General features: G+C 35.2%; 1 pseudogene; it reads right to left on the reverse strand.

Annotated features, from left to right (window-relative positions):
• Positions 1–440: 440 nt before the first annotated feature.
• The window catches only part of LOC138696341 (conserved oligomeric Golgi complex subunit 4-like), a 77,047-nt pseudogene continuing 50,825 nt past the window's right edge, over positions 441–26,662 (reverse strand).

Below are 26,662 nucleotides of genomic sequence, written 5' to 3' on the forward strand. Positions count from 1 at the left end.
TTTCTACATGTCTCACGGTATCCATAATGCTGTTGCACAGCTGTATTCACGTGAGTGACTGCCAAAAGGGCTGTAGTAGCCCTCTAATACCTCAGTGACCGCTAACCTGCCTATCATAAGAACCGTTCTTTTTGTTCACACAGCTCTGAGCATAACACAGGTTGAGACACAGCACACGGCTCTACTGAGAAGAAAGTGCAAGGAATAATTTTCCAATAATGCATGAATACAAAAACTTCTAATATAAATAAAGCTTTGTATCACTGTGCTTCAACAAACGTCTCGCATTGCTTATATGGACGCTTCACACCTGGTATTGCGAAAATTAAGAATATAATGAGCATCTTATTATTAGTTTCGCGAATTTACACACACAATTACACGCACACCAGGACACACACACACAAAAAAAAAGAAAGTGTAATTTTTAATTAACTATTTAACAAAGCTGCATCAACCGCAGAATTGAAGAAATGGCATAAAATCTTAATTTTCGGAATGAAAGCATTTGTAAAAATGTAGCCATGGTATTATTGACAGTATCACTATTTACAGGAAATTCCAGCCAAGACAAAGCATTTACTAATCAAATAAATACTTTGTAAATACACCACTATCTAAGAATCTAATTACACTTTACATTCAAATGTATAACTGTTCAACATGTAATATTCTATCTTTTTCTATAACATTTCTAACTCAAATACGTAATACCTTGCACCACAATTAAAAATGACGGGCTATAAATAGCAATTAGGCACCTGAGGGTAATTCTCACAGAGAATAAAAATAAATGGCAGCACTGCAACATATTCCAGGTTCACTGTACTCCTGTGTTACAGCTTCAGTCCTTTGATGTCATCACTTCTGAAATCAGTCCTAAAAAAGAAGAGTAGATTTTTTATTTTATTGGGTTATTTTACGATGCTGTAACAACATCTAGGTTATTTAGCATCTGAATGATATGAAGATGATAATGCCGGTGAAATGAGTCCAGGGTCCAGCACCGAAAATTACCCAGCATTAGGAAGAGTAGAAAATCTTTAATGTTACAAATGTGTCTGTAAATGATTTTTCCAATGGAATAATTTATTATTGGGAACTACCTCGAGATAAACTTATGAAATACATCAGATATGAAAGGATAACTCAAAATAAGTTTTGTTGACATATTAGAGTTAGTTTTTTTAATGTGAACATTGTTAAGTACAGTAGAACCCTGTTTATCTGAACTTTGGTTAACAGAAATCCAGGTTAACCGAGACTTTTTTTTTTTTTGTTCAATGTAGAGGAAGATTTATTTGTCTTACGATTAGAGAAAATCTCGAAAAAAACCCAACCAGGTAATCAGCCCAAGTAGGAATCGAACCTGTGCCTGAACACAATTCTGGATTGGTAGGCAAGTGCCTTAGCCGATGAGCTATGCTGGTGATGGGGCCCTCTAAAGAAACACTTTCACTCATCTCTCACTCTTAAGAAGGTTGCTCACTAGTTGACAATGCCTTAGAGGTGCTATTGCAACCGGTGAAGTGCGTTGCTTCAATTGTGTAGGATTACTAGCTTCACAGAAAACATTAATCAGTAAAATAACAATGTGGATTCTTTATCTGCAGTTCGAAGCGTTACAAACAGAATATTTTTGGTAGTGTGCAAGTGTGCTTTGCGTAAACGTTAGTGTATGGTACACTTTTTATTGAAATTTCGAGTAAAAGAAATGTGTAGAGACTACAGTTAAAGAAAAACTTGAGGCTGTGAGAAGAATGAAAAAATGGTGAAATCCTCTGATACAGACTGTGTTACGTTTGTAGAGGTAAGTGAAGAATCATCACCAGCAGAAGTTTTACTAATAAAGCAGTAGAGCAAAGAAACATTGCGAAATTAAAACTCAGCCCAAAATATCTGATTACTTTAAGTAGATCTTGTTACTGTAAGGTGTAGGTGATCAATTTTTATATTATCTGGATAACATAGAGACATTTTTAATCATATTTTTTTTTTCATAGAAAAGTGGAATTTTTGGAATTTACAGTTTATCTGAAAAACTGCTTATCCGAAATCACCTCTGCCCCCATTGTTTCGGATAAACGGGGTTCTACTGTAACCCACATCTCATCATACTGATATTCAATTTCTTGCTACCCATTGCAGAATATTTCATTATCAATTTTAATCCATGTATCTTTAACCTCCTGAGTCCTGAGACATTTGTCGTTTTATTTTTAAAGTTCACTATAATTCTACACTTCAAAAAAAAGTCACTGACATGAGGCAAAATTCTGCAAGTTACAGTTAGGGCACAAATGCAGGTATATTATACTGTACTTCGGGTCTCTACACATACATCTTATTTCATTTCTTTTTTTTTATTTCATTTATTATATTCCATAGATCTTACATTAGCAATGAAGCTTTAAGATGTGGAACAAGTCAAAATTTTACAAGATTATAATTACAATTTTTACAATTTTGCAATTTTCTACAATTTTTTACAATTTTTTGGCGAGATGTAGTGAGATGAGGTGAGACCTGAGAATTCGCCAAAAGATTACCTGGCATTTGTCTTATGGTTGGGGAAACCTCGGAAAAACCCAACCAGGTACTCAGACCAAATGGGGGTGAAATGAAGTGAGGCCAAGGACTCGCCATAGACCATCTGGCATCAGTCTCACGGCTGGGGAAAACATCGGAAGAAACCAATCATTGACACCAAACAGGGGATCCGACCCAAGCCCGAGCGCAGCTCTGGATCAGCAGGACTGAGCTGCATCGACGGTTCATAATCATCACGTATGAAATATAGTATAGTATACTTTACTCTGAGGACTCAGAAGGTTATTTTGTGTCTTCAACTTCTTCAGTGTTGTTGACAGAGTGTGGACATACACATTCTTTCACTAAATCCCATTTTAAGAGAAATTCAGTGGCTTCATAACAACAGATTTCATACAACCTCTACATTCAATGTAATACCTGTTCTTTGGCATGTCATAAAATGATACGTCTAAGATGCTTCTGAGAGCTTCACATAAATGACTTTATTATGTTCTTCACTTATGAGTGGTTTGTTTGTATTTACATACACAGCCCTCATACCAAGTACAAATTGATGGTTTGCTACGCACAGCTTTTCCATACTTTCGTCTAAACCCTCACAGCACTGTAGTAAGGGGTTTTCTCTCATCAGAACACACAAATTGCTTTCTCTGGCCTGATGCTATTTTGGTATAACCAAAAAATGAAGAAAAACCTTGCAATCAAGTGACAAATGCTAATTTCGACAGTTCTTTCATATGCTTTCATATACAGTCGACTTTCGATAATTCGCAATAATTAGTGCATGAACTTCCGTGAAATATCGGAAATCGCGAATTGTCCTCAAAATATTTTATTATTATCTGAAATCCAGTAAAAGTTACTCTGACAGGTTCAGTTACTAAAATACGCTTCAAAATGAAGTGCAAAATGTGGAACAGTGCAAAACACTTTGAAACATTGTAACTTGGGCTCGGAAGTTGATGACTTAAAAATTACAGAAAAATGGCCTATAAAATGACACTATATTTCTGAAAATATGACATTAAAATTTAGAAAAATTACCATGATTATAACGGTAAAATATAAAAAAATAGTATACTTTCATCTATGGAAAATACATTGTCACCAAAGTCAGTCACTAACTGTAGCAAAAAACTTTGCTTTATTTTACTTTCGGAATTTTTACATCTTCACTTGTGTGATACAATATGCTGCCTGCAAGCACTGTGGCTGCAGTATTTGTTCTGTTTTGTTGAATGGGGGAAGCACGTAACACACGTGATCGGAAACCATAAGGAAAATTCCTGTAAGACGCAATTGAATTGCATGAGCAATCTGCAGTAGGTTCTTGAATATCGACTACAACTACAGCATAAAAAAAATCCGTTCATAAGGAGAAAAGGGCAAAAAATGCAACAAAAGTGGAACATTTCCTAAAAAATGACCAATAGACAATAAAAGACTGAAAAATAAAAGTAGGCTATATTGGTCGTGTTGAAGTGAACGTGTTTGTATTGCATTCTGCATTGTCTGTGATGTCTCAGAAAGAAAGATGATATTTCATCAACTTCCGAGCCCTAATTATAACTATACAGTACTACAGTGTGACAGAATCTTAAAACAAGAAATACAGGTTTTAAAAAATGTCATAAGACACCTTAGCTTAACAAAAATACTCTGTCGTCTTTTTTTTTTTTTCCTTCCTCAGTGGATTGTTCATTTTTTCTGATTTTAGACCGAAAATTTCTTGAGGAGGAGGAAGAAAGCATAAACGAAGTAAAAACGGAAATGACGTTAGTTTCTCCTCCTCCCCCCACAAAAAAATGACTGCGAAGCAAATTAGCCGCATATGAATTATCAGGAGTCAACTACCCAGACGCACATATTAAAAAGTTAAGAATTAAGAAGAATTAAGAATTAGCCATGAAATCTCGTGAAGGGCAAGGGCCTCCTGACTATGCAGGTTGGCCTGTCAAGCAGCTCCTGGTTAGCGACCCCGGGAATGATGGTCACTTTTGTAATGTAATAGTTTGGGATGCTGTCTGGGTTAACACTGACCTGTTCACTAGTTACTGTTTGGAATGTAATTGACGGTATTCGACAAGTTATAAATATGTTTGCATTTTGATTGCTTTTTATATGTTAAATTAGATAGATATGGATTTATTCAACAGTACACTTCACTATTAACAAGCAAGAATACTGGTAGAAATTCAACAAGCAATTCTTATTTATGACAAAAATATCAGAATAAAAAGAACCCTGCCTCAATTGACTTGCCTAAGAGCCATTATCTGACGAACTTCAGTAGGCTTGAGTCTCCAAGTGAGAGGTCCAGAATTATTACCCCAATATCTGATATTTCAGTTACCCTCTCCAGGTTGAGAACAGTTACCATCTGTGTCAGACAGGCAAACTTGTCATGTATAGACCACGATGTAGTGCACGAACTTCCTTATCAAACACAAGACCTCCCAACTGCAACGTTACAAAATATTCAGAATCCTTTATTTCACTAACTTGTCATCTGCAATGAAAATGTTCCCCTTCCCACAACCATCTTACAAACTTAATATGGCTGCAAATTTCAAACCATTCAGTTATATAATAAAAATGACATGACACTTCTGCATACAAAATAATCTTATAAGTGTAAGATTTTAAGCTTTCATGGTAATTGTGTTCAAAAGCAGACATATGGGTATTTCACTGTGTACTGGAACTTAAAGCCCTGGACCAGTTTCTTGGGGTAGCCAGACATAATGAACCTGACAGAATAGGTCATCCTTCAGGTCGTTCTAAATGCCCTGAAGATGCAGTTCTAAACATTGAAGACATATGGTGGGATACCCAAACTCTTCTTCTACTTTTAAAGAGTGTTAATACATAATAATCAGTCTGAGTATATCAAACTCACCCTGTTAAACGTGGATTTGAATACAACTTTCTCCATGTGACTAGTAACCTCAGCAGTTAGAATACTTGCTTGTAGTTAAAGAACCTTTAAAAATTCCTAACAACCCATCTAAGTTCATTATGAGGTTTTGAACAAATGGTTCATTGGCTTCATAACTAGCAAAGTCCTCCTGAAACTTAACTGTAGTCCTCATCTCATACATAACATAAAATTTATTCTCACACAAATCAATGTCGTCAGTGACTATTATGCTTACCATTAGGTCCAAGGATTGTGGTTTGAAATGCAGCTAGACTAGACGGCATTTCGAAAGGCGGTCAGCTACTATATGCGCCGTAGCATTTCTGGTATGTGACGTCACAAACTTGTACAGTAGAACCAATCAGAATCAGTCTATAACAAGTACTTCCCGAGTTCATTTCTTCACATGTGAGTGTTTCAATACATTGAATAAGTAAAACTAACATTTATTGTATGTGTGTGAGATAAATAAATGGAAGAAGAGACTGTAAAAAGAAAAGTATTGCACAGGTAGGCACGGAAAAGAGTGTTTAAGGCGTATAATTATTTAAAAAATGTTGACGAGCAGAACACTGCCGGCCATCTTGATGCTGACTGCAATGTTGCCAACGCGCAAGAAACGACTGCAGAAGCATGTGGTGTGGGATTGAGAACCGTGCAAAGAATAGGTCTACTGTTAGTGAAGGAAAGAGGGTTTGTTTGGTGTCATGCTTACAGTAATCAACGGCTAAGGTCGTTATTGTCTTTTGATAATTTAAATTCTCTCCTGCACTATTTGTATTGCACGTGTGTATGAATTACGATGTGGCAATGTTCTACGCTGCATTGCTCTCTCTGTCTCTCTCGACGCAAACGCTAGCAGACTACCGCCTTCTGAATTCCCGTCGACTCTAGGGGCGATAGATTCTTAATGGCGATACAAATCCTTAGGAAATGAAGCTGGGGACTCCGTTTAATAAATTTATTACATGTAGAAAAGCTTTGTTCTTTAATAACAAAGCTTCAGACAAAATTTACAATCTATGCCGCATATAAAAAGCAACCCTGCCCATCATTATCTCCAGCTACCATGTCAATGGGTTAATGAATTCTACTTTGAAGACTCCAATCGTGGAACTTGCGCAATGATGAAGCGAGGCTAAGCGGGGAATAAAAAACAACAGATAACGTACTGAAGCTTGTGTACTATCATTGCACATGTTCAATATTACAAGACATTCTGAAAATAATTTCACCCATTGTAGACTGGAGATCGATATAGCTGGGGCAAATAAATTAATTCCGGAGCAAGGGACATTCAGTTTTTTATATAAACGAGACCTGGGTGAATAGCAATATGATATTTCGAAAATGTTGGCAAAATGAGAGTGTAAATGTCCACACGAATGTAAACTCTGAACAAAGATTGATCATGGTACATGTAGGAAGAATTAATGGCTTCCTTCCTAATGCAGAACTTGTATATAAAGCCGGGAGATTACCACGGTCAGATGAAAGTCGAAAATTTTGAAAGATGAGTAATACAAAAGTTGATATTCAATCTTCCTCCTCAATCAGTTACTGTGCTCCGTATCACTGTCTCCAGATCGACAAACTGCCATCTGCATATGCAGTAAAGACAGACATGATCTCTTGGCTTCGCAAGAAAGAAGTGAACTGTGATGAAAGTATGAGAAAGAACGACCTCTACAACCTTATTCTATCTCTGAAGCTAAAGCAAAAAAATGACAAAGTTGACAACATTTTGGAACAAGATAACCACAAAGTTCTTAGATTGCCGTCTTACATGTGCGAGTTGATTCCAATTGAATTGGCTTGAACTAAAGTGAAATGTATTGTCAGGGACAATAATGTCATTGATTTAAATTTACAGAAATTAATGCAAGTGACAAAAACTGCACTTCCTCTTGTGACAAATGAAGACTGAGAAGGATTCCGTGCACACATTGAAAATATAGATAAACAATACTGGAAAAAGATGAACTATCATTTGTAATTAATGAAATTATTATTAGGCTTGTAATATTGGGGACAGATTGTACAAATTGACTGCAGCATAGGCCGGGTATGTGAGCTAGTACGAGGACATTGACTTGGTTTTGCGAATTACACGAATAACAAGGTGCATATAAACAAAACTGGACAGGTCTGAAAGTAAATATACGCTACATGGCATTACAAAGATATATTTTTACGCACCTTTCGTTATGTGCAGAAGAACTATCATACTGTAGAATTATTCGTGGGTTTGAGTTTTTGCCTTGATTTTCTTGTGCTACAATGTCTCTGAATATAATATCACTTGTAACCTCGTATATTTGTATTACATAATTTACATATAATATTCCCGTCATTCACTTCAAAATACTCATCAAATTCCGCTGCGAAAATATGCGCCTGAAAACATTCAGCCTCAGGCATTATTATTCAGCAGGTACGCTGTTTACACATGCTAGAGTAATGACTGGTGAACAAATAGCCAACTTGAAAATCCTATAGGCCCCCAACATTACAAGCCTAATTATTATAAATTTAAGGGGGCTTACGACAGTGATAGTGATAGTGATAACTGATAACATTAGTAATACTGATGACAGTGATGGCAGTCGGGGTGGTGAAAACAGTAACACCACATCTGAATGTGACACTGACATGGGACTTGCTATGAGGTAGGAACAGAACACAGCTGGTAGCAGGCTAGCATTACTAATAGGGGTCACTATTGCCAACTGTAGGGTCGCATTGCATTTCTGTCAGGTTCCAAGATTAGAGTCTTCAACAGTACCTTAGACATTTCCCACCTCAAAATAACATTCAAAACTGTTGTTTTAGCAGACTCAAGGAATGAATGTCACAGATGTTAATCACACCCGAAGGAATTGGAGACCAACCAAAATTACTCTTGTTTCATGTACATTATCTACTGAGTGGTCCAAAAAATATCTACCATGTTCAAAAAGTTGTTGTTTTCTAATGCCAAACGTTTGACAATAAAGTCATTTGACCTCTTGCACTCCAATATTTTTCAAAGATATTGTCATGATCAGCCACTGAAGCACAGATTTTGAGCTGTTCCGAATCCATTTCTTGGTTTGAGTTGCACAATGGGCAGTTAGGAGACTGATATATTCCAATTCTATGCAGGTGTTTGGCCAAAGAGTCATGACCTGTTGCCAGTCTAAATGCAACTACAGATGATTTGCGTGGTAAGTCGGGAATTAACTGTGGATTATGAACCTCCAGAACCAAAATATATGAGATGAAACTTGTACAATGTGTTCATTAGGTTGCCCTATTTTGTTCTAGATGACAGAACTGTGTATAATTCGTGATTCTTGATCATTGACGAAATGACACTTAATATCCTGAACAACATTACAGAGTATTACAGATCAAATGAAAGTCCGAAGATAATTTCAAACAAAATTTCACTGAAGGAATGGTCAATTCTCAGTGTTACGACGCAATACTGGAAAACGAGATTATTTCTTTTCTGTATCATATTATCTCTGGTGAGAAAATGGAGTACCATTTGTTGATGCAGGATGACACCCAGCCACACCGCACAGATACTAATGAATGAGCATTTTGGCAATAGTGTTCTTGCTTCACACTCTGCCTGCCAGTTCGGAGATGGTGTGGACTGGTCAGCTATGCCCCAGATCTCAATCCTTGTGACTACTTCCTGTGTGGATATATCTTAAAGACAGAGTGCACTGGGATCGATCAGCAACAATATTAATCATATAAAACGTGCAATTCAAGAAGAAATTTATGTAATTTCACCACAACTTCTTCGAAAAATAACCTTCAATTTTGCAATCAAACTGTGTTGTATACAATAAGTAGCAGGAAGACACTTTGAAAATATTTTCCTCTACATGAGATATTAGTAAATGTGCATTTGTAATTTCTCTCTAAATCTTTTCATTTCTGCATAATCGTACATTAATTTTGATTGGTAGGTATTTTCTGGACCACCATATGTGTGGCTGGCTTCAGATGATGAAATGTCTACTGTGTGTTCAAAAAATTCTTGTGGATAATAATAGTTTGTTATTATTTGTAATCAAATATATAGCTACACTGGACATAGAAGAGCTACAAACAATTAAAGAAAATTAAGCAAAAATGATAAGATCATAAACACAAGATGAATGAAGATCATGTCCTACAGTTAGCCTCCAATCACCACGAGGCTATCCAGGTCTGAGAAGACCAGAACAATTTTGAAAAGGTCAGTAGCATTTTGTAAGATATAGAACAGACCTTCAAGATCCCTGAATCAGGTAAGGACAGAAATTAGGCACTGTTGAACTATATATCAAATCTGAAAATATACTAATTTATTCATACATATAAATTTAATAAAATAATAGTAATACAAAGTTATATGTTTCGGTAATGAATTGTGTTAATGTGTTCCCGCATCTCAAAACGACTCACTTAATTTCCCTCTGAAAATCGAATACAGAAAACTAGTTATGTTTGCCAGATTGTACGTTTTCCCGTTTTCTTACTTTTTTACCTTAAAATAAATCTTCCATAATTTGAGAGCCATCTACGTTTTTTCCCCGCAATATAATTATTTTCAACATGGAATCTATTAGCCTATATACACACATTTATTTTGTGTTTGTGTTTAAAAAGAAGTAGACCTAATGGCTTGTTAGGAATGGTAATGACTTTACACCTTAAACAATAAATAATCAAGTATATGCTACTAAATCTCTGGGAACTTCATATACATCTTCCTTATTTTTTATGCAAACCTTTCTTTCTTTTTTTTTTTAATGAAAACAAATCTAGCAATCCTAAAACTGGTTTTTATGTATTTTATTTCTCTAGTGCAGCATGATGTCGAAACGACTTTCAGTTAAAACAGCGCCGGGCATGAGAGCGGCTCCATTTAGCCGGCCAGAGCTGCTCTCGCTCTTCAATTGCAAGCCGGAGCAGAACGCTCATGCAGTGGCGGACTCGCATTACAGCTACCTTCCCTGCATTAATATAACAAGAGCCACGGTTGTTTTATTCATTCAGTCTGTCAGTACATAATAGTTTATAAGGATATTACATCACTCCATTGTAAGTACAGACTTCATAACACTCTTATTAATTTAAGGCATACATGGGCACAATTTTCGGTTACGTGAGGCACTCGATTTGAAATAGTTTGTTTACTAGGAGAGGAGACTGCAGAGTAGGATGGGAAATATAAATTGCTGTGACCTGCGTCACCTTATCGTAATCGCTAAGGTGGTCAGTGGCGAATTATTAGGAAAGCACTTGGTTAACGTGAGAGACTCGAAAACTTTTATTCAATTTGGCAAATTAATTCGGCAGCTTTAATCATAAACCTCTTTACTATTTCTCCATCATTGAATTGACTTAAATCACAGGCGAGAAATTGCGTAACTAGCCAATAATATTCCATCACGTTGTCTACGTTCATTTTCTTGAATATTCTGGGGTTTATCAAGATTACTTAATAGATTTTCACGTTCTCGACCTAAAATAATTTAAGAAAATCATATTTCGTTTTCTACGCACATTTGATATTTTTTAAATAAATTTCTTTTGGAAATAATACGTACAAACAACATTTAATTCCTCGTACCTTTTAATGCAGCGTGTTTAAGGTATAATGTCGTATTTAGTATAGCCTACTATCCAAATGTTAAGATCATAAATTTTCTTTGGACTAGTACGAAAAAATAACATTTAACTTGTCTTAACTTCTAATTCAGCATGTTCTTTATGACATAAGGAGTAATGTCGTTGTATATTAAATGTATTAATGCCTAATAGGATTTTCGAGCATAACATACATCGTATGTTCTCCCCTTCTAAACAGCAAAAAACTCTTCCTCCCATTTCTCATGAAATAATCGTTTTCTAACGCGTACACACTGCTTTGATAATGCCATTATGCCACCACTGATATTGCTTATGAAACTGATATAGAACCTGCCCATGCCTAGGAGCTACGTAAGGGAGGAACAGGGACTGTGAATATGATGTCACTCAGAGCGATAAGCTCTGTGAAGGTCAGTGAGGCACCAATTCTCAAATGAGGCACAATGCCCATCCTTGATTTAAGGGGTTGGATATAACTTACAGCAGTAAAAGTTTCGTAAATATTCAACATTTTTTTCCTCCATTACTGTATCTTGTACAATAATGAAAGTTGGTATGTGTAAAACACTGTTCTTCTGGTACATGAAAAAATATTTTTAAAATTTAAAAAAATTATATATATATATATATATATATATATTTTTTTTTTTCAAAATTCATAACGGTGGTAATTCACTCTGCAGTGATGAAACATTGCCCTCATAACTCATAAACTTGTAAACGTTTTCATGTTCTCTCTCTTTTATTTTATTGCTGAAACTCATGTTTACAATATCATGCTCTTTCAACTACATTCCTTAATAAATAATATCTATATATATATATTTTTTTTGTGTTAGAATAAAATACTGATATTTGACCATTTTTTAATTAATTTATTTTTTATCAGACAATCTATGAAAAATGGAGAGGTGATCTTGCATTACATTGTAGATATGGCATGCATAAATACACACAACAAATTTCATTACAGAATGTTGGATAGTTCTTGAGTTATGTGGGAAACGCTTCGTCACTGCAGAGTAAACTGAATTTTGAAAAGAAAAAATGTAAATAATTTTTTTTTTAATTGTAAAAATAATATTTTCATATAGCAGAAGGACAGTGTTTTACACATACCGTACTAATTTTCATTATTGACAAGATACAGTAATGGAGGAAAAAATGTTCAATATTTCCAAAATTTTACTGCTGTAAGCTGTACCTAACCCTCTTAATGCAATAAACTTCGCTCTATCCACACACACACATATACACAAACCATTAGGCTTATTTAAACAATCTATATGCATAAAATGTAATAAAGGATTTCAATCAGAAACACAAAAAGAAAATTAATGATAAACACTCTTTTACACTTTTCTTTTGGATGAATAAACTATTGTAATAAAACCGTACTTCTATATGAAATCAATAAATATTTTCTATTGAAACAAAACTATTTGAAACTCAACCAAAATAACTATGTGGTTGTTTTCCGAGACTTATGAGGTCGTTTCATTTGCAGAAATCGTTCAAAGTTTGGAACAAATGAATTAGACATGTTCAGTCTCAAAATATAATTCAGGTTTTTGTCTGACATACAGTTTCTCAGGTGGTGCATCTTTAAAGTTCTCCATCCTACTGCAGTGACAGTGAGTGACGTACAGTATGAATGCATCACAGTGCTCGGAAGTATTGCTCATTAAAGTAAACAGAATCATGGAACGTGCCCAGCCTTGAGTTAAAAGATCTCATGCAGTCCTGCTCCTTGTGCATGTCTAATTTTGGTGAAAATCCTCACAAGATTGAAAACAGAAAGAGAAAAAGAATAGAATCAAAGTAGATGATTATGATGATTATTGTTGTGGCATTGGTAGTGTGATGAAGTTTTCTCGTCATAAAAGAGTTTTAGTTGAATATGAGCATTTTTTCTGTCCAGTTCTTAAATAATGCTGTTACTTTCCAACGCTCGGTTAGTTGGCAATGAAGCCATTTACCATCTTGCAGTTCAATACTTTTCGATAATGTCTTGATTTGCTTGAGAGGATATTGTAGACAGCTAGATGGTCTTTGTCCAAGTATACATCCTTGCTGCAAAGTACACATTTTGGTGACTTCAGAATGCCAATCTTATGTAGATACTTTGCCACGCAGTCATGGCCAGTTAGCAGGCAAGAAGTTGCAATAGCTGATTTTTTGGTTCTTCCGGAATTAGATTTGGTTTCTGGAATGAACTTTCCCATGATCTATCTTTAGCTCATTCTTTCATTCTGTCCTTGAATTTTTGTTTGTTTAATGTTAGATTTCATAGAATTCTTAAATTTGTGTGCATCCATGCCTACCCACATCACTTGCATCATTCGGACTCCACATATTATGGATAGATGGTAGGATTGTGAACCATTTTCAAGTAGAATACCACTTTGGCAGGCTATGCTGTGCATGATGTGTATTTGTGGAGAGTTATTCGTGTACTAGTGTGAGTATATGTGTACGTGTAAGTATAGTGTAGTGTAGGGAATGAATGATGATGATGATGATGATGATGATGATGATGATGAAGATACGAAAGAGAGAAGGGAAAACCCAGTACCAGGCTTAATCTCCTTGTCCGACAGATGAATCACTATCAATAGTGACATATACCTTCTCTTCATATGCACTGTGGAGAGATTTGGAATTTAAGGGGAATTGGACGTTATGGCATGCAAAGTAATGGTAAAAATAGCCTATCTTCAAGCAGTCATAAATGTAATACTATTTATCACAGCTATTTCATTTTTTAGTGATATATGTATACACATTAAACTTTAAAATGATAAAAGAATGGTTAATCTAGTGTAAATCTTACCCTTAAATTAATTTTTGAATTTAAACATGTTTTATATAAATTCACTACATATCTGTGATTAGGTACACACTATTCACTTATCATAGCACACATTGAATTAAAATTTTGGCCACTTACTGCTAACAGATACTAAAACATACCCTACTAAAATTGTTAAAATATCTGTAATATTATGGGCATAGGGCTTATACTAATCTCCAATTTTTTTTAAATTTATTGACAGTGATGATTACTATAAGCCCTATGCCCATAATATTACAGATATATGAATAATTTTAGTAGGGTATGTTTTAGTATCTATTAGCAGTAAGTGGTCAAATTTTCAATTCAATATGTGTTATAATAAGTGAATAGAGTGTACCTAATCACAGACATGTAGTGAATTTATAAAAAAAAAATTGTGCTTAATTAAAAAAATTAATTTAAGGATACAGATTTACTCTAGAGTCACCATTCTTTTTCATTTTAAAGCTTAATATGTATACACACATAGCTAACAAAAATGAAAGACCACTGATAAATAGTAGACTATTATATTTATGACTGCTAGAAGATAGGCTATTTTTACCATTATTTTGCATGCAATAATGACCAACTCCCCTTAACCCAGGCATAATGGTGTACAATCTAGTGATTAGAAGTTGTGAACCTCCATCCCTTCTAGTCCTGAGGTAGAAATTTTACACAAAAATCTCTGACCTCACAGGGGATCAAACCCAAGCCAGCTAGTCTGAAGGCAGACGTGCTACCACAGAGCTAACTCAGCGAACAAATTCTTAAATATAATAAATCATATTTGAACCTCCTTTAGGATGTTCTTGGGTAATATTTAGGTTTGCCAACCCTCCTGTATTTCCCAGGATCTCCCATATTTGCCCCTAATTTTAAACAGTCTCCCAGCTCGTGTATTATTTTTCTCTTCGAGCATTTTTCTCTCTTATTTTAGCATAATGTAAAAATTGTTACTCTAAACATTTGATTTTGCCATGATTGATGAGTTTTGTTGTGCATTACAATATGCAGTCTTTATAGAACAAAATGCTTGTCAGAAATGGGTTTAAAATCAAGTCATGTTAATGTCATAAATTTAGAAAAACCAGCTAGCTTTGTTCTAAGAATATCAAGTAGTACTGCTCATACAATTGGACAGGATGTTCGAAACAGGAGCACCACACATCTAATCAAATCAGAGCTGAAAACTGCAGTCGATTTCAATTATTACGTGAGACAAAATACACTTAAGCTTAATTTAAGCTTAGCTGCCGAAGTGTAGAATAAAGATGGCTTTTAGTAACTAATCTGAATAATTTGTCTATTTTCTATGTGAAATTTTGTCGAGTCCTTGGTGTCCTATATTTTCTTTGAAAAAAGTTGGCAACCCTAGTAATATCATATGTGTACTAAGTTTAGTTAAAATCAGTTCAGAATTTGGTTGATTACTACTAATACTTCCAAATATTTCATACAGATCTTCCTGACTAGCAGAGTTGGCTTTTGGTATGGGTGGGAAAGACAAATTTTGCCCTCTTACTTTGGGACAGTGTTCTTTTATGTATGCCTTAAAATATGACATGAATTTACCAGTTTTACATCCCTTCTGAAGAAAATTACGCTCAGCATCTTTAATGCCATTAAAAATCCATCAACTTCATCTGGTTTGAGCCCACGAAACTTGGCTCCAATGGTCAGCATGTTAACCATTAGACTATCTACCAATGATCAGTTCATGCATGTGGAAGTTATTAAGACACACACATGAAATGCAGTATTTTATGAAGTTTGTTATTTTTAAAAAGGAAAATAAGAAGCTCACCTCTGAAAGCTGATGATTGACAGACAGGAAAGCGTCCACCCATGGCTTGATAGCACTAACCTGCATGCCATAGTCGATAACAGCTTTAAGACTGGCGGCAACTGAGCTCAGGCCTGCAAACAGCAGTCCAACTTCACTCCGACATGTTCGTCAGGGAACAGATGCATTATAGGACTCACCCTAAATATAAAAATATGCAAAGCCGCAAAAAAAGGTCAACGGAAGTAGCGTTTCGATCAATTAAATTATCAATATATATCGTTTTTATTATGTTGCCAACCAACCAATGTTATTGAAAATTAGTTTCATCAGAATTATGGCGGCAATTTCGAATGCTATAGTTAAATATCAAAAAGAAGTGTATCAAATTCTCCCTCTTGGCTTAAAATGTAAGCCTAGAAATGGAAATTATGGAATTATAAATAGAAACTTTGTAGTTGCTTTGTCCATGAATACAGATATGTTCTATGGTTTTTTATGTGATTGTGGTTTACTTAGGAGTGAAATGTTCTGCGAAACCTGTAATTCTGGGATGAGTTTGAAGAAATGTAAAAGTAAATGAGATGGACTCATATGGAGATGCCATCAAAAAATACAAGGTAAACAGTGTGGAAAAACGAAATCGATAAGATGTGGATCGTGGTTTACACAGAGTAAATTAACAATGCAAGAAGTAATGTTGTTAACCTATGATATTGTAAATGGTTGTACGAATGCACAAATTGAAAAGGAATACTTCTTTGGAGATCACACTATTACAGACTGGAGGCAATTTATTGATGAGGTTGTAGAAGTAAACAGCGAAAAAGTTGGAGGAGATGGTAAGGTAGTAGAAATAGACGAAAGCAAATTTGGTCGTCGAAAATATAACAGAGGTCATTTCGTGGGAGGGCAGTGGGTTTTTGGAGGAGTGGAAAGGGACAGCGGGAGATGCTTTTTAGTAGCAGTACATGATAGGAGTGAGAAAACACTAATCGAAGTGATTGAAAACTGGATCCATCCTAAAACTACAATAATATCAGACTGTTGGAAAGCGTATTCAAACCTTAGTAAGTGTGGTTACCAGCATCTAACAGTAAACCATAGAATTGAGTTCGTTAATACTGAAACAGGAGCCCATACGAACACAATAGAAAGTACATGGAGGCGTGTTAAAGCATCACTACCAGCCTACAAAGAGTTTGTGAAGTACTTGGCCCAATATATGTTTAGGAAAAGAATAAAAAGTGAAGGACAAGACATTACAAAGAAATTCTTGGAAATTGTTGGAGAAATTGATTGGAGTAAAAAGTGAAAAAATGTGTTTCTAAAGACAATGTTGGTTTGTTGTTTGATTTAATATCATAATTGTGGGGGGGGGGAATGTAATCAAGTACTACATCATATTATTCTCAGTGTTGGATTTTTTAAAATTGTTTTTATGGTGCTGCGATTTTAAGTTTTGATAACCTAGCATGTAAATTTACCTAAATTGTACGATAATTGATATTGTTTTGCTTTAAGTTCAGTGTTACTGTTTTTGGCGAAACTAGTGCTGAGTTAGTTCCGGTGATTTTGGAAGTGAATTTCTAAGGGTTTTTTTTTTTTTGAGATGGATTTGAAAACTTGAGGGTTTTATACGGGTATATGAAGAAAAGGAAATTGCTCGGAAATGTATTAAATTGCGTCTGGATTGATAGGTGCGTGGTCATGAAAGTGCAAACATTGTGACTTCTAGTGAAGGAAAGGAAATTAGAGATATAAAACACACAATACTATGTAATGTGAAGAACACAAAACTTGTATTAATCCAATAATTACTGAAATATAGTGGAGCATAACAAATAATAATGAAATAAACACACACTTTCCATAATGCAACTTAGTTTGCATGTCAGCCATTAAACTAGCCACCAATAGACCATTAATGATAACACCACTAAAAAAAAATCATCGCACTTGAAAATCCTGAATAGTTTCGTATATTCAAGACACAACAATGGCCTAAACTAACATAACCTAACCTGTCACAGATTCGTATATGCAGGGCTTAGCGCGAGTGTACACTAGCGTGAAACTTTCGTAATATCACCAAAATTATATTGCTATGGCAGAGGATATAGCTGTAAGACAGTTACGGGGGATTCAGCGAAGTACGAAGGGAACTAACCAAGCCCTAGTTTAGCCCTGTTTATTTGTTTATTTTTTTAGTTTTGAATGGTTTGTTTTCTTTAATTTAATTTGAATGATATACAACATAATATATTATAAAGATGACTGATATGAACTTAATTTCATCGTTGTATTAATTCCAATGTTTTATTGTTTGAGAAAGTTCAATGTTACTGTGTTTTAAGTTTAGTTTTGGTTTGTTTCTTCAACTTTGTTTTGTATAAAATATAATTTATTGTATAACAAAGATGACTGATATGAGCTAATTACATTGTTGTTGGGTTTATTAAATTATACATATTTGTTGTATGTTTTTTGTTTTCTTAAGATGGCATACTTGATATAATAATCGAAAATATACTGTATATAATCGATACTATGGAATACTCGGGGTGGGTCCTATAATGCATCTGTTCCTTCGTCAGCACTGTAGGAATCTCATCTACCAAGCTTCTCCGTAACATGTCAGTGTACTCTGTGTATTGTTCAAGTATGTCTGCAAGACAAGTGGGTCATAATCAACAGTAATCTTACTAGAAGTTTTGATTTTATCAATATACCTGTGAGTCGAACACGACTGACTTACTAAAATTCTGTTTCACTAATGTTAGCTTCGCCAAAAAGTTTGAGACCACCTCTATGGTGTAAGGGTCAGCATGCTGACCTCTTACTCAGAGAGCCGGGTTCGATTCCTGGTTGATGTTTTCCAGGATTTTCCCTCAACTGTAAGGCAAATGCCAGGAAATTCGGCCCACAACATCCCTGAATATCACTGGCCTCATTCATCACCAAAATCATATTCATAACAAATCAGTAATACATATACAGTCGCCATCTAGTCTACAACAATAAAACCAGTCTCAACAATAATACACAGGCCTCCGGATTTCACCCAAAAGATTAACTCGCGATATGACCAAAGATGTTAAAGTTAGTATAAATAAGAGCGAGACAAAAAAAAAGTTTGAATGGAGCCACCATTTTCAGTTGACTATCAATGCGGTAAACAAATCACGATTGCAAAGCATGTTTTATAGTACTGTAAAGAATTTGCAGTTTGAAATGTTGGCAAACAAAGAAACAAATGGTAGGGAGGTGACAAAAACAGAAGAAAGTATATAAATATTAGAAGAAATGAAGTACTCCAATACAATAAAATAGATATTAATTGACTTACTAAAATTCTATTTCACTAATGTTACCTTCACCAAAACGTTTGAATGGAGCCTATGCGGGAAGCAAATGACGATCGCAAAGCATGTTTTATAGTACCGTAAAGAATTTACAGTTTGAAATGTTGGCAAACAATGAAACAAATGCTAAGGAAGTGATAAAAACAAACAAATGCTAGTGAAGTGATAAAAATAAACAAAGCTAGGGAAGTGATAAAATTATAGCGATAAACAGACATGACTGGTTGAAACACGTCCTTCCATACCGTTTATTGGTAAAAAGTAGTATGACACAGTAAAAGTGTAATAGTCATTACAATATCGATATTGAGTATTGTTGAACAGGTTCACTTTTGACAATGTTATTTCCAGTTATTTTATATGTATATTTTCTAGTTAGTATTAATTTCGGAAAATTTCAAAGATATCATTCATATGTAAACTAGAAACTAAGGTACAGTTATCCAACAGGAAATGACTTTTATTTAACTTAGTACTGAAACAGTCCCAGGGAGGAATTTGTTCCAATAGATCAAGAAACAAGCTGTAAAAACAGCCCAATGATGTGGATATTTAAATAGGTTGAAATGAAACACTAAAATCTTGTGTTCTGACAGAAAGTTTAGAATATAACACCATAATACCCTTTACTTACTTACTTAAATGACTTTTAAAGAATCCAGAGGTTCATTGCCACACTGTCATTGGTCCCTGTTCTGAGCAAGATTAATCCAGTCACCAGCATCATAACCCACCTCCTTCAAATTCATTTTAATGTTATCTTCCTATCTACGTCTCGGTCTCCCCAAAGGTTTTTTTTCCCCCTCGGGTCTCCCATCTAACACACTATATGCATTTCTGGATTCACTCATATCCGCTACATCACTGCCCATCTCACGTGTTTGGATTTAACCCTTTCTGACCTGAATTTATGGGCGCACAACATCATAGAGACACCATGAAGAAACAAAAAAACAAAGCAAACCTCTTCCTAATAACAGCTGGCCAAGGAACTGGCAGGTGTTGCACTCTATCAGTAAAGAACAGAACTACTTTTGAGTATACCAAATGGAAATAAAAGTAGTAGTAAGTGCTGTTACTGCTAGTTTTTAAAAACTTGCATTCTAGTGACAAAACATTTCAATGTGCAATGTGTAAGTACTGCAACTAAAAGTAAGTATTTGTTTGTGCCAGTAAATACTAGGGAATTTTCAAATATGATACAGACTAGTGTCATGCAATGTTCGAATATGAGAGGAGATATCAGGATACTACAAAGTTCGCCCTACTCCATAGGCATTCCAACAAGTGAAGCATGTATACTAAAATAACCGAGTCCATTGAAAACTGGTAAGAGGCCTTATGTTCGGTTCATGTTTGTAGAACCAAAGCTGCTCCCTTTGCATTTGTTCAATCTTTCCCTTTCCGTACATATGTTCGGTGCCATTCCCTTAGTTCCTACTCTCCCTGCACTTTTATGCTTTAGCTGCATAAGGATATCAGGCACATATCTTGCGAAATTACGCATAGTAATGAGTATAGATAATTTTTTTCTTATTAATATGATTAAACATTCACACAAATATGTATAAATAAATCAAACAAAATATATTTAAAAGAAGTGTACGTTAAAAATACTGACTAGTACATGCAATGTTCAAACATGAGAGAGGAAACCAAGACATTGGAAACTTCGTCTTATTCCATATGAAAAAACTAATTGCAAGATATGTGCTCAAATCTTTAAGCGGTTAAAATAGTGTCCTGCAATGTTCGAATATGAGAGAGGCAACCAAGACATTACAAACTTCGTCTTATTTTATATGAAAAATTAAGCGCAAGGTCTATGTTAAAATATGAAGGGGTGGGAGTGGAGGACAGCCAATATTTTTACAACAAAATGGAACAAACACGACAGGCCTTCTTCCGCAGAGCGAACATCAATGAACGTCGAACTTCGTCAAACTCGACCAACTTGAATCGAACACAGTGCAGGTGATACTTCCATTCATCCATATAGTCACACAAATATTGTTACCAAGCAACTGTGATTTATTTGAATATTATGTAAAGAATGTAATTATGTATGTATTTATTAACACTACAATTGGGTATACACCCGGTGGCAGTGATATATAATATACAATAATACCATTACAATTATACAATAATTACAGCAATACAAGAAAAAAATTAAATAAGACAAAATAAAATAAACCTAAATTTATTTCTAACTATAAATAAATAGATGCAATAAACCTAGGAAATAGATGCAATAAACTAGCTATTTTCTTTCGGTAATTGGTATAGTAACAACTGTCATGTATTTTAAAACATTATGTGATATACCTATATGTACGTATATTTCTGTTGAAGTTTAATCATATTTTTGTAATAAAAATTATCTCTCCTTAGAACTACATAAAATTTCACAAGATTTGTTCTAAAATCGTTACTCGGCTAAAACCATGAAGGGTTGGGAGAGGAGTGTAGGAGAGGTCAGGGAACTTCAAGGTCATAGATCATACAAGGCGCAAGACCGAGCGAGTTAGACAGATCCACTTCTTCAAAGCAGACTTCGGTTCTTGTCATGCTCGACAAACTTGAACTAAACATAGAGTATGAAATGCACGATACTAATACAGACCATATAGTATGTTTTATAGTAATTGTAATACCTTATCCTAATTACTGCTTCAATGACAATAAGAACGCACGAAGTGTAGAGAACTAATCATAACTCGAGAAGAATATAACCGCAGTTTGTTTAGCTTCAAGGAGGAAAATTTGTAGTGGCTTACATCTTACTTCTTGGAGGAAAGTAATTCATTAAACACGAGAAGGCACCTTAAACAACGAACAGAAGATGGAAAATTTTCTTGGATTTTTAAGTGGAATTGTAGTTGCTAAAGATATTGGTGTTCACCACACAACAACATGCAAATCCAAGTTGAGTATCATTCTCATTATTTACACTCTTCTCTGATCAAGAACTCACACTGAAAAACTAAAATTCATTAAATTATTACTAAAAACTAATTTGACAGACATTGTTGTTTTCAGATAAGTTACCATTAGGTTGAATATTTATCAGGTATACTGTTGACCTGAAGTTGCTGTTAGGCAAAAGCGCTTGTCTTAAAAATATGTTATATAATCAATGACGTAATTCATTGTTTGTAATGTGGTAAGTGTAGACTGAACAATATAACTGATAAATATTAAAAAATAATCAAGCTGTTAAAATTTAATAAATGAAGATTGAGATTAAATAAATCTCACATTATATACTGTTCTTCTAAAAAATCATAGCCAATTTTAAATAATCAGTGTTGATTCGCTGATTCATTCATTCATAGCTTTCTGCCCAAGGGCAGGTTTTTCACTGCAAAACCAGCATTCTCAAATCTTTATTTTCTGCCTTCCTCTTAGTCTCTGCATGTATGATCAATGGCATCTATCATCTGATATCTTCTTCTGTCCCGAACTTTTCTCCTGTTCCCTTCAGTAGGCAGTTTCTTCTCAGCCAATTTCTTTTTCTCTTTCTATCAGTTTCAGCATAATTCTTTCATCACTCACTCTTTCCAACACAGCTTCATTTCTTATTCTGTCTGTCCATTTCACATGCTTCATCCTTCTCCATATCCACATTTTAAATGCTTCTATTCACTTCTCTTCATTTCGTCATAATGTCCCTGTTTCTGTCTCGTACAATGCCCCACTTCACACAAAGCACTTCACTAGTCTCGTCCTTAGTTCTTTTTCCAGAGGTCCACAGAAGATGCTCCTTCTTATATTAAAAGCTTCCTTTGCCACTGCTGTCGTCCTTTTGACTTCCTGGCAGCAGCTCATGTCATTGCTTATAGTAGTACACCCCAAACATTTGAAGGTATCTACAGAGCTATTATTGTCATAAGTCCCAGAAAAGAGCAGCCGGCCGGCCGCGCCCTGCGTGGTTTCCGCCGAGCGCATAACCATTTCTCCGGCGCTTCTCCAATACATAACAGTACTAACAATAAATGTTCAATAATTTGGACTCATCATGCTCACAGTCATTGCTGAAAAGGCCCCCGTTTGCCGCCACACACAACTGACATCTTCTGATAAACGAATGAACAACACTCTGAAGTTCCACATCATTGATAGCTTGGATTTCTTCTCATATATAATCTTTTAATTATCTACAGAATGAAGACTTTTCCTATAAACCCCACCTTTTAGTGTTCCCCATAAATAAAAGTCACAGAATGTTATATCTGGGCTTTGTGGAGGCCACAAATTATTACTGATTAGTCTCGATCGAAAATACGCCTCAATTCCCTCATTGACAAGGCAGCTGTATGAGTAGTGGTGGAATCTTGTTGGAAATAAACTACAATCGTTCTGTGTAAGAACACTATGTTTCCTGCTTGATTTTCGATTCTTCACCGAGCCTGTTTCTTTAAATCTTTTAGCGAGTTGTCTAATTGTTTTGGCAGAAGGCACAGGTCTGTTTGGAAACTTTATTCGAAATTTTCGTCTTGTTTTCGCACACGACCTTCTGTCTTTTATGAATGTATTGTACATATACACACGTTCACACAATGAGAATTTATTGCTAGGCATTACCTAAATACACAATAATCCTAAACTTTATACACTAACGTTGTACACTTGAAGAATTGAGAGTTTCATTACACAACTTCTAAGCACACTGAATGCCATACAGCTACTGGAGGTCGACTGCACAGGAGAAACAGTCAGCGCGCGGCAGAAACCATGCAGGGCGCGGCTGGCTGGCTGGCTGCTCTTTTCTGGGATCTATGATAATAATAGCTCTGTACTTGCTCTACTGTCTCATTTAGAATTCGCACGTTTACCTTCTTTATTTTCTTCTGATAACCATGGTCTTCGTCTTGTTTGTATTTATTTTCATTGCATACTGCTCACAGCTTCAGTGTTGATAATAAATTGTTTTACACAATTATTGAATGGGAAGCAATTTTATCCAAAAGATAATTCACACAAATTAAAAAAAAAAGCTAGTACTTGTAAATATGAATCAGCATTAATTACTAGTACTACTAGCAGCTACTTCAATTTTTATTCACTCCACCTGATGAGTACCAAAACTGATGTCATGAAGCAGATACAGTACGTTTACATCTAGTCTATCAACATTTCAAATCTTATTTCTGATGTCAGGTATGAAAGACGGATACAGAACTGGGAATAAAACACGTAGCAGTATCACTACAGTCTCTCCAACTGCAATTTTTCCAGTATGAGGAACATAAGGTCAAAATGTTAACAACTGCAAGATGGACAACTCACCAAGAACATGAGGCGTGCTTGTTCTGAATCTAATCGCCTTGCTGCACGCTGTATGCCAGATAACCTGACGCAGCTGCTGCCTCAGAACTTCACAGATGTCTGTCTCCAGGAGAGCACATGCATTGTTGATAACTGCACAAACCCCGTCCAGACTGGAACTTGTGCTAGCTCGACTGGAAGTGCAACAGTAATGCATTCAACTTTTAAATAACGACTCTAAGTTCATTCCTTCCATACTTAAAGCACTGCATGTAAATTAATACACAATTTAAGTGTTCAATATTACTTAGCAGTAATAAAGTCTTCAACAGTCCACTGGTAATTATTCTCGCTAGTAGACCCAATGTTCATGGGTTCAACCTGACTGGCAGTGAAATATTACTCCCTGGGAAACAAGGGAATAAAAATTCTTTGTTATGTAGATGACGTTGTTTTATTTGCTGAAATGTTGATGATCTCCAGTGATCATTTCACCAGTTTAACATGACTGTATATCATCAAAAGACTAAAGCTATAACAATCTCGACTTCCTATAATACACAAGTTGTTGTGGTTAACAATGTTATTGATAAAGTGTCAAAATTAAAATTTTTGGAACTGTCGAAGTTAATTTTTTTTTTAAATAAATATTACTACCTACGCAAGTCTGAAGTAACCATTTGAACGAACGAATAAAGGTAACAGAATTCCAGTATATTTAAGGGAAACAATTTGGAAAAATTAACATTTTAGGGATGAACCAAAAGGCAAAAGTACGAATAAACAAATTAATTGTGAAACCAATTTTATTACAGTTGAAACTAATTTATATGCAACCCAGTTCTGATTTAAGCACAGGATTTTGTGTGTCCTGGCAAAGCAGCACTTTATTACAGTCGCGTTGTTGACTCCTCCTCTTTGCTTACGCCTTAGGAAGTGAAGGCTCTATAAAGTCTAGGCAGGCATTATCAATTTGCCACACCGTTAAACATTATCATGTCGTAGCTCCTATGATAATACATCAAATGCACTGTAATTGAGCAAATAATTGAGCGGCAAATAATGTCCTTATGTGTTTTCTGCAAACGCCAACGAAAGAGGCAAAATGGCGGGCGATTATATTAAGTATTTATCGAGCCTTAGGAAGTGCATAACGTCATAAGCAGCAAATCACAAGACACACACATTTAAATGTAGCAACGTGATTGGCTGTCGGAAATGAGAGTGACAGGACTATACCTATAAATTTTCTCTGAGTTATACATAACTAATTTAATTCAGGAAAGATATTCAATTAATGAAGGGCATGCATTTTCATATGAAGTGACATTCCAAAATTAGTCCTGGCTTCACTCTGGCTCACTCAACATGCCTATTATCACGAATTACGAATCACAAGAGTGGTCACAAAGGCAGCTGCTCTTGATGCAACATGGCATGGCTGATCACACCCACAGCGAGGGGAGGTGGTGCCATTGGTCACACAAATTACATTGGTTCACGGCCTAACATTAGCATTCCACTGTGGCTCATAGTCTTCTTAAAGCAAGCATTTTAAATTCTGCCATTTTTTTGTTTCATTACAGATACCGGAACAGTGTCCATTAAATCGGTGTGGGGAAAAACATATTCTACAACAAAACATAATAACAGAGGTTCTCAAATGGAATAAAATCGGAAAAAGATGACCATAAGACAACATTCATTGTAATTACGCGACAATATTGAATCTGATTGTGAATAAAAATGTATATTTACATGGAAAGATACTGCTACTGTTTTTCAATGGCAACTCTCTTGATAGCTCACGCTATTTTTTTCTCTTACAGTAGAACCCCTTTTTAATGAATCTCTGAGGGATTACTTTTTTCACCTTAAATACTGCTTACATAAAATGGGAGGGAAAGCTTAAATTAATTAGTACTAACATGTGTGTTATATACGAAACATTTTAATTAATTAATTAGGCCTACAATTATTATTTACAATATATTTCATTATATTTCTTAACTCTTCAAATGGTGAGACATGAATGATTTTCCATCTGGTTGAACCCGAACCACACTGAAACTCGGCATTGAAAGTTTCTTCTTTGTTCTTCATTATTCCCCATAAGGAAGTAGTTGGCAAACCAGCTTTTCTGCCATATGCGACATGTTATGTGAGGATTAACCTCCACGTTTCTTATTATTTCCACTTTCCGTCTGATAGTTAATTTCTTCCATTTAGTTGCGATTATAACAATGCATAAACAGCATAAACTAACAAAAAAACTTGGAAACAGGATCCAC

Source organism: Periplaneta americana, chromosome 3, assembly GCF_040183065.1.
Source record: "Periplaneta americana isolate PAMFEO1 chromosome 3, P.americana_PAMFEO1_priV1, whole genome shotgun sequence".
Taxonomy (NCBI): domain Eukaryota; kingdom Metazoa; phylum Arthropoda; class Insecta; order Blattodea; family Blattidae; genus Periplaneta; species Periplaneta americana.